Raw genomic sequence first — 10,366 nt, 5'->3', positions numbered from 1 at the left:
AAGCACCAGGAAAACCCAAACTGAGATTCTTTTCAAAGTCAAGAAAGACAGAATGAAAAATTGTTGAAAATTGAAGGGGGGATAAAAAAGAGACATGACAACTAAATTCATAGGGCTTTTGTTTTTGTTTTGGTTTGGTTTGGTTTGATACTGAGAATTGAACCCAGGAGTGCTTTACCACTGAGCTGCATCCCCAGCCCTTTTTATTTGTTTATTTTGTGACAGAGTCTAAGTCATTTAGGGCCTCCCTAATTTGCTGAGGCTGGCCTCAAGCCTGCAGTCCTCCTGCCTCAGCCTCTCGAGTCACTAGGATTGTAGGTATGTGCCACCATGCCTGGCTCAACACAGGGTTCTGAATTGGATTCTAAAATAGAAGAACATTGGAAGAGAGACCAGTTAAATCCAAAGTTTGTAGTTTTATTTAAAACTTAGGTACCCTCCTTTGGATAGGTTATAAGGTTACTTATTCTTGACTTTAAAAGGAATGCTTAAAAAAAAAAAAAGGAATGCTTTCCAATTCACATTATGAAGCATGATATTCACTATAGCTATAGTTGATGGCATTTGTTTAGGTTAAATAAATTTATTTAGGTTAAAGAAATGTCTGCCTAATCTTAGTTTGCTAAGAGCTTTGCATAAGGAATGTATGCTGAATTTTAGTAAATGTTTTTTTTTTCTTTATCTACTGGAACAATCATATGGTATTCATCTTTTGGTATATTAATAATTTACCAATGTTAATTTACATAATCAGTTTCCTAGAATTAAGAAAATCTTGTATTCTTGGATAGCCTAACTGGACCATTATGTATTACATTTTTAATACCTTGTTAAATTTAGATTGCTGATATTTTCTTTAGGATGTCTGTCCCTCTATTTATGAGTAAGAGTGGCCTATAATTTACCTTATTCATCCTCCCTCTGTAAGATCTTTATACCAAGGTTATGATAGCTTGTGTAAAATGAATGAAATATTCCATTTTTTAATATTGTCTGGAGTAGTAAATTTGAGATTGAAGTTAACTGTTATTTTCATGTTGCATAAAATCTGCCTGTAAGATGATTTGGGTCTAGCATTTTCTTTGTAGGAAGACTTTGAACATTTAATTCAATTTATTATATGACTATAAGTCATTTAGATTCTTTGTTTCCTCTATAGTTGATTTATATAACTTGTGCTTCTCTAAGAATTTTCTCATAAATCTAAATTTTGAAATTTATTGGTATAAAACTAATTCCTAATATCCTCTTAGTTTCAGTTTAACCTCTGAAATGCATTATATTCTTCTTTTCATTGAATATGATTTATGTAGGCCTCTCTTTATGCATATTTTTTAGTTAAAAACTTTGCTTTGACCAATATCTATTGTATGCTTGTTTTATATTTTGTTAACTTCTGTACTTTTTTTCTATACTCCTATTTTCCTTGAATTTATACTGTTTTTATTTTCCTGTCTTTTAAAGTTAGATATTTAGTTCATTAATTTGGAGGCTTTCTTTCTAAGATATGTATTTTATCTTAGAAGTTTATATATTTATATCTTTATATATTTTCTTCTAAGTACTGTTCACAAGTTCTGTTTCATTTTAAGTAGTTTCTTATTTCCATGGTGATTTCAATTTTTAACCCAGAGGTCATTTTAGAATGTGAGTAAAAATTTTTCAAAATATATGATATTTTTCTAGTCATATTTTTGCTATCAATTTATAACATAATTATATGTAGACATAATACAAATCCTTTGAAAACTGTTGAGGCCTACCATATGGTCATTTTTATTCCATATCTTATATGTCCTTGAAAAGAATTGGATCTTGAATGCAATGATCTACACATGTCCTCAGATTTATACTAATTGTACTTTCAAAATTTCTAATCCTTAGGGAACTTTTGCTGCTTGATCTATTAAGTATTGTATTGAGTGTTAGTTTTTAAAAATATCTTGCCATAATCATAGATTTACCTAGTTCTTCTTATTGATCTGTCAATTTTTACTTTGCACGTCACAAGACCATGTTATTAGCTGCATACAGATTTTAAACAATTATGTCTTCCTAGAGAAGTAAACCTTTTATCATCATATAGTGACTCCCTGTATCTGTAATAGTACTTTAAAAGTATGTTTTTAGCTGATATTAATGTAATTGTTGCAGCTTTATTTTGGCCAATATTTTTTCCTATCCTTGACTTTCAATCTATCTCCTTATGTTTTAGGTGAGTTTATTATAAATATCAGATAGATGAATTTTCAGATTTTATCTGCTCCAAAGTTCTTTTTAACTATAGTTTAGTATGATTACACAGCTTTACTATGATATGTCTAGATGAGAATTTCCTTTTAATTATCTGATTGATATTCATTGGGATTCCTAAAGAAGTGAGAGAAAACCATCATCCAGCTAACACACCCCTTGCCAAGCCATAAGCCCTGAGGCAGAGCGAGCTATATCCCTCATACATATGTACAGTAAGCTCAGCCAACCAAGAGCACTTGGGCTGTACCTTCCCAGTGCCTTTTTCTAATTCATAGTCCCAGAAGGGGGATCTTTGTGGAATCACATGGAGACACCTTAGAGTTCCACACTACTGAGGTAAGCCAGCAGCATTCATCAGAATGTTCAGGGCCCAGAGCACCCCTGAGAGAAGGATGTCACCCTACCATTCTCTTGCCACAAAGAATTGGTGTATAAAACTGGGTCTCTTTAGAAAGAAAAAAAAAACCATATATATATATATATAATTATATATATATAAAACTTTCAGTTAAGTTTTGCAAAACAAAAGATTTCCTATCTCACTCTCTCCTCTGAAATAAAAAGAAAGCAAAGTAAGTCACTCTGACTTTGGGGACACTAGGAAACAACAAATACCCAAATCCTCAATCTAGAAAAAAATCAGCTGCAAAGTGCAATGAAATTTGAACCAAGTAGGGGAAGGATACTGGAAGAGGACTTGCATATTTAAAGACCCAAGGCAGAGACCATGGAAAATGATAAGACCTCAGGGACTAAACCATTATGCCCTTTCTTTGGACAGGGGGCTGGGAGCATCCCTAGCTCTGCTCTTCTGGAGTGGTTGGGGAGGAGAGGAGCTGAACAAGAAACCTCACAGATGGCCATCTTTACAGGATGTTTGGGGTCAGTACCACAGGGTGGAAAATCAACTCTGCATTCTGACACTACTGATATTCACCAGCTAAAATGAAAGGCAAACGCTAAATCACTATACGTGAGTTTCTGCATGAGCCAAGCAGGACCACTGCTCAGTCCTGGCATAATTGTTTCCTCAGGGCATGGGGGAGTTTGTGAGAAAATGTTGGAAGTCAACATCCTAAATCTCAGGTGCCTGCAGCTTCAGTTCACTTCCCCCATCTTTTCACCTTGCTCTCCTTCAGCAGGGAAGAAGGTAGAAAAGAACAGTGTTATGGTTTGGATCAGAAATGTTCCCCAAAAGTTCATGTGTTAAAAGGCTTGGTCCCCAGTGTGGAAGTGTTCAGAGGTGGGGACTTCAGAAAGTGATTGGATTATGAGAGCTCTGGCCTCATTAATGGATTAATCCATTGATGAATTCATAGCATAGTGGACTGGACTATTGGGGGGAGTGGAAACTTTAGGAGGGGAGACCTAGCTGGAGAAGGTAGGTCTCTGGGGTTGTGCCTTGGAACATGTCCCTAGCATATCTCTCTCTCTCTCTCTCTCACTCTCTCTCTCTCTCTCTCTCTCTCTCTCTCTCCCCCTTCTTCTTCTCTCTTTCTCTCTCTCCTCCTTCTTCTCCTTCTCCTTTCTCTCTCTCCCTTCCTCTCTCTCTCTCTCCCTTCCTCTCTCTCTCTCTCCCTTCCTCTCTCCCTCTCTCTCTCTCTCTCTCTCTCTCTCTCTCTCTCTCTCTCTCTCTCTCTCTCTCTCCTGGCTGCCATGAGGTGACCAGCTTTGCTTCCCCTCCACTGCCCCCATCACCATGGTAGTGTCTTACCAGAGGCCTAGAAACAATGGAAACAAATGACCAAGGACTGAAACCTCTGAAACAATGATCCAAAATAAATCTTTCCTCCCTCAAGTAAATTTTCCCAGTTATTTTTTCACAGTAACAGAAACCTGACTAACAGAATCTACATTCATAGGTGAACAATAATGAAAAATTGCCAAATTTTAGTTTCTATCCTAGGTAATATAGGAGGGAAAGAAGAAGGGGCAGATGAAGAATACACAGCAGAAGTTCGCCACGAATTAGAGGGAAATTTTGGATAGATGTTAACCCATTTTATCAACCAAACTGAAGAATCTATGATCTTTTTAAAGCAAAGGCTCAGAGAGGGCATGATGATGATTAGGTGGAAACAGAATGTGTAATCTCAGAAATAAGTGTAAACTAAATGTTTTATTAATGTTTCAGAGTTTAAGAGCCATATTAGAAAGCAAATATAAGCACAGACATCTCAATGAAAACAAAGTTGAGCATGTAGAATTCTGATAGATTTGAGAAGGTTGAACAAAATAAGTTTAAAGAGTATATTAGAAAAACTATTAATAATAAAAGTCATGCATAGGAAATCTATCATAAAAATCACATCTCTGAAGTAAACTGAGCAAATGAAGCAAGAAAAACAATACCTAGAAATATAATAGAAAAAAACCTTTTCTATTTAAAAATACGTTTGGGTTCAAAAACTCAGAATGACTTACACTGAACCATATCTTAATAAAGATACTGAATTTCAAGTGTAAAGAAATAATGGGTATATGTGGGAGGGTGGGTAGTGATTGACTTATAGTACAGGGTGACAAATCAGATAGGCCTAGGACTTTACCACTGCACTGCTTAAAGCTGGAGAGAGTGAAGCAAAACTTCCGAAGTCTTTGGAGAAAGAACACATGTTCAATCTAAATGAAATTCACGTATTGGGCAAGGAACATTTTCAAACATGTGAGATCTCGAGGAATACAGTATCTATGAGTCCTTGGAGAAGCTATATGGTGATAAATTCAGTAATAGAAAAGAAAAAAAGTTGTAATGAGAACAACTAAACCATTCATTTACAAAGCCAAAGCCAAACACCGCCATCTTAAATGTAGACTTTAAACAATAACTGCCAAAGAGAATAAAAATGTTATAACCCAGGTATATACTCTGTATATATTCTCTGTGTATATGCTTTGTATCAATAATTGGTTTACCTAGATATGAAAATACATCTTTGGGTCCTACTCCATATATATATTTATGTCCCTCCATGTATACATTTATGTCCATAGGTGTATATATATATATACACACACTGACATATTTGCTCTAAACCTATGAGTATGTAATGCTCATTTTTTAAACAGAGTATATTTCCCATTTTTTCTGTTATAAATAGAAGTATTACTAACCTGTTCTTTCTCCTTTACTTTGTAAGCATAGTCTTGAGGAAACTGTTCACAAGAAACCAGATGCTCCAGTTGTGAGCCTATTTCTCATCAAGCAACTGAAGAATTTTCAATCTAAATGCAGAAAAAATAAGTGAATTGGGTTAAAGTTCATATCCAGCTTACTGGTGTAAATGAATTTGTTGACAGATAAATTTCTAAATGCAATGCCAGGAACATTAAAAACTGATTCAGGTAAATAGAAATAGTACTGGAATGAAAACTGTGGGAGCAAGAGCAAACTATATTTGCTTATATGATTATGTCAAAATGAACTTTAATATTACATAACTATAATACACTAATAAGAGCATTTTTAAAAACCACACATACACAAAAAAGAAGAACTTTTATTGGAGGCTGGAAAGTTTTCAGGTAATTCACCAAAAAAAGAAGTCCAGTTCATAATGACCTGAAGTTAAGGCCAGCTTCAGTCATGATTCTCATTTGAGGAGTACATCACAGAACAGATTCCCAGATCTCAGCTCATTTCATCCTCAAAACCAACCTGTAAAGAAGAGATGTTATTATTCTCATTTTATATGTTAAAGAAAATCAAACACTCCAAGGTTTTTCAGCTAGGTCAGTGGTAGAGCTGGAAATCAATACAGAGGTCTTTTGGCTACAAAGAGTTTCTTCCCCTTCTCCAGTGATTCCCACTCTCACCTGCAGATTCTGAGTCATGGAGTTAGAGATGGTCCAAACATTCTGCATTTCTAACCCCTAAGTGATACCCAGGCTGTTGTTCTGCAGACCTCACCTGGGGAACAAGGCCTCCCACCACCCTGCCTAAATTATCAGGCAAGAAAGGAAAAACAACTGTGCGAGCAACAGCTCCAGAAGCCTGCGAGGACCGTAGCCAGCATCAGCACCTTCCTAGGGGAGTCTCCTGGGGAGGCCCATGAGAAGAGGTAGAACAGCCTCTTCATATGATAGAGAGCTTGAAACTTGTTGTGGGGTTTTCATTTTTGATTTTTAATGCAGCATCCCTTTTTGAACCAAAATTTTACGTGAAACCTTAATATACAAAACCACCTATAGCAGAATTTCCTTGGCAAATATTCCTTTTATGTATTCAAAGTTACAACATATTCCTGCTAAAATTAAATAAGCACAATGTGACTTTGGGTAATACAAATTTTTCACATAAGAGTTTATGGCAGATAAAGTATTGGTAAGTCATGGCATTCAGAAAGCAAGAGAACTCAGGAGTCTATCGGGTGTTTAAAAATATAGGAAAATATTCAATTGAGATTGCTGCCAGAGCAATAGAATATGGTAAGAATAAAACAAAATAATAGTGCTGAGAACCTCTTTTGCCCACAGTACTCAATGCTGGCCAATGTGATGAGATGGACTCTCATAAGCATTGCTTGACAGGGTACAAATTTTAAAAAGTAATTAGCTTTAAGATTCTGTTAAAATATTTACATGATTTTTCTCAATAATTTTCTTTTGAGACTCTGACCTAGAGAAATACTCTTAGATGCAGAATAAAGAAAGAAACTAATGTTTACTGAGTGTATACTATTAGATATTACACGAGGCATTTGTGACCTTGAAAAACCATGCATTAGATATGAAATAGATCCTGTTAATTCCATTTTACATAGTTATCTAATATCATATGGCTGGATATTCTGGCCCAGCTTTATCTAGTTCTGAAGACTATATTCCACATTCAAAATTTCTAGATTGTCAAGAACTTGTACTCTGAAGGACCATCGTTCTCACCTTTCTTGGTATCCTGCCTTCATCTTTCCTTCCCTCCTATCTACAGTCATGGCTATGAAAAGTTGAGTGGGAATTTGAGGTTCTAAGAGACACCTCTTCAGTCCTCAGCAGGCAGATACTGATTAGATTCCAAACAAATGTCATCAGAGGGAATTTGGTTCTCTTTGCATCTGGGTTATTGCTAGAGGAAAACATCTGGATTAGACAGGAAATTCTGAGAAAAACCCAAGAGTGCAACTGTGGGAGCTCATTTCAAACTTTCCAGTTCTCAATGAAAAATTCCACCATTAAGGACATTAGAGACAGATGTCAGTGCATCATGGGAATTGCCCACAAGAAATCAGCTCAGTGGAAAAAAATGTGTCCCAGAGACACGAAATTGATGCTGTTCTGTTAATAGACTCCAACAACTCCTGTGGGGCCTCCATCATGGAACATTCAACATGACCCAGGGACATTCCAAGGAACAGCTACTAAGACTCCCAAGGCAGCTGCTTTCTGCTCTGCCAGCATGAGCCTGATGAGGCCCACCAGACTGGCATGCTCTGGATAGTGAAAACAGGGCAACACTGACCTCCTTCCAGCAAAGGACTTAGGTAAAGAACTTATAGATGGGGCTGCTCTGCCTCATTCTCCACTCCTAGTGGACCATGGCAAGAGCGCCATGAGGGAATTGAGGTCTGCCCTGTTGGTCTAAGTAAAGAGGCCCAAGATGACCCAGGTACACAATTTTCCTGTTAGAAACTAGAGACAGGTATGCCCTGGGTAAGATCAGGCTTTATGCCTTTGAAAGGAAAAGTAATTTTTGGATTATCTAAAAGGTTAGAAAATGTGAACAAAAGTAATTTCTGCTCATGGCCATGACCTCTGAGCTCTGACCAGGAAGCAGGCTGCTATCCTCCTCCCCCTGGCTTACCACACTGGTCCTTGCCTCTCCTCTGGTCTTAGGCCCACATTCAGAGGAGCCACCTGAGTCCCTGTCAGCTTGAGGTAGGGCTTTCTGAGTGTGGGTGTTGTTAAGATCCTCAATGACTTTTTTTGGATTCCCAGGATTTTCATTCTACATAGAGAGAAGCTACAAAAGAACAGGTCATAAAAATTGTCTTGCAGCTCTTCATGCCACCAGTCAGATCAGCATCTCTAAAGGGCCCTGTACTTCAGAGAATTTGCTCATCATTCATATAATATTTATCTAGATCCTTGCAATTGCTTCATTTCTGAGTCAACTGAAACTTAAGAATTTGAAAGCCTCACAGAATAAAAAGAGAGAAGTCAAATTAAAAAAGAATGACAAAGCCAAGTGTGATGGCACATGCCTATAATCCCAACCATTTGGGAGGCTCAGACTGGAGAGTTGCAAGTTCAAAGTCAAGTTAGCAAGACTCTGTCTCAAAATAAAAAGGACTGGGCATCTGATACTTGACAAAGGTGACAAAATTACATATTGGAGAAAAGTCACCTTTTTAACAAATGGTTCTGCCAAACTGGCTATCCATATGTAGAAGAATGAAATTAGATCCCTATATTTCACCTTGCACAAAAGTCACATCAAATGGAACAAAACTTAATAATTAGACCAGAACTGTGCAACTGCTAGAAGAAAACAGTGTCAACACTTTGTCATATAGGTGCAGACACCAAATTCCTCAACAAGACCTCTGAAGTTCAAGAAATGAAACCAAGAATCAGTAAGTGAGATGTCATCAAACCTAAAAGCTTCTGCACAGCAAACTAAAAGATAAAGAGAGAGCCTATGGAATGGGAGAAAGTCTTTGCTAGCTAGTACTCCAATAGGGGATTAATATCCAGAATATATAAAGAACTCAAAAAACTCAATGCCAAAACAAACAAACAAACAAATAACCCAATCAGTAAATGGGCAAAAGAACTAAAAAGAAATTTCTCAAAAGAAGTAACAGAAATGGTCAACAAATATATGAAAAAAAATCTTTAGTATGTCTAGCAATTAGGCAAATACAAATCAAAATTGCACTAAGATTTCATCTCACTCCAATCAGAATGACAATTATCAAGAACACAAATAATAATAAATGTAGACAAAGATGTGAGAGAAAAGGCACACTGATACATTGTTGGGGAAACAGCAGACAACCACTCTGGAAAGCAATGTGGAGATTCCTCAAAAAACTAGGGACAGAACCACCATATGACCCAGCTATCCCTCTCCTCAGTATTTATCCAAAAGGTCTACAATCATCATACCAAAGTGATACAGGCATTTCAATGTTTATATCAGTACAATTCACAATAGCCAAATTTACAGAATCAACCCAGATGCCTATCAATAAATGGATGAAGAAAATGTGGTATAGATACACAATGGAGTTCTACTCAGTCATAAGGAAGAATGAAATAATTACAGGTTAACATGTAATTGAATGAAATAATGACATTTACCAGGGAATGGATGTAAATGAAGAAAACCATGCTAAAGTGAAATAAGTCAGACTCAAAATCAAGGGCCCAATGTTTTCTCTCATTTATGGAAGCTGAAGCAGAATAAGGGAAAGAAGGTGGTGGAGGAGGGGATTGGATATCATAAAGATCAGTGGAATAGAAGGAGAACAAGAGAGGAAGGGAAGAAGAGAAAGGGGGAGAAATATGGAAAAATTTAACCAAATCATGTTATAAACATATATAAAGATATCAAAGGAAATTTCACCTTTATGCATATGTAGAAAGTACCAATCAAAAATAAACAAATAAAGAAAAGGAGATCGGTAGAATAGAGGAGGGAGAATAGAGAAGCAGAGGAAGGGAGAAAAGAGGGGACAGGAACGGAGATTTAAATAAAATTTTTGCATGTATGATTTTAGCAAAATGAACCCAAATACTATGTAAACTTATAATTCTCTGATTAAAAAAGAATGAAAGTTAGAATTTTTTTAAAAGGGCACGGGACGTAACTCAGTGGTGTGTCTTTGTGTTCAATTCCCAGTACTGAAAAAAATATGATAAAAGTTTATATCAACTTAACATATTAAGCCAGGCAGAGTGGCACACACCTGTAATCCCAGCATCTCGGGAGGCTGAGGCAGGAGGATCAGGAGTTCAAAGTCAGCCTCAGCAATTTAGCAAGGTGCTGAGCAACTCAGTGAAGCCCTGTCTAAATAAAATACAAAAAAAAAAGACTGGGGATGTGACTCAGTGGCCCAGTACCCCTGAATTCAAAATCTGGTACCCCCTCTACAAAAAAAATTAACAT

This window comes from Sciurus carolinensis, chromosome 17, assembly GCF_902686445.1.
Source record: "Sciurus carolinensis chromosome 17, mSciCar1.2, whole genome shotgun sequence".
Taxonomy (NCBI): domain Eukaryota; kingdom Metazoa; phylum Chordata; class Mammalia; order Rodentia; family Sciuridae; genus Sciurus; species Sciurus carolinensis.
Note: the sequence above shows the minus strand (reverse complement) of the source record.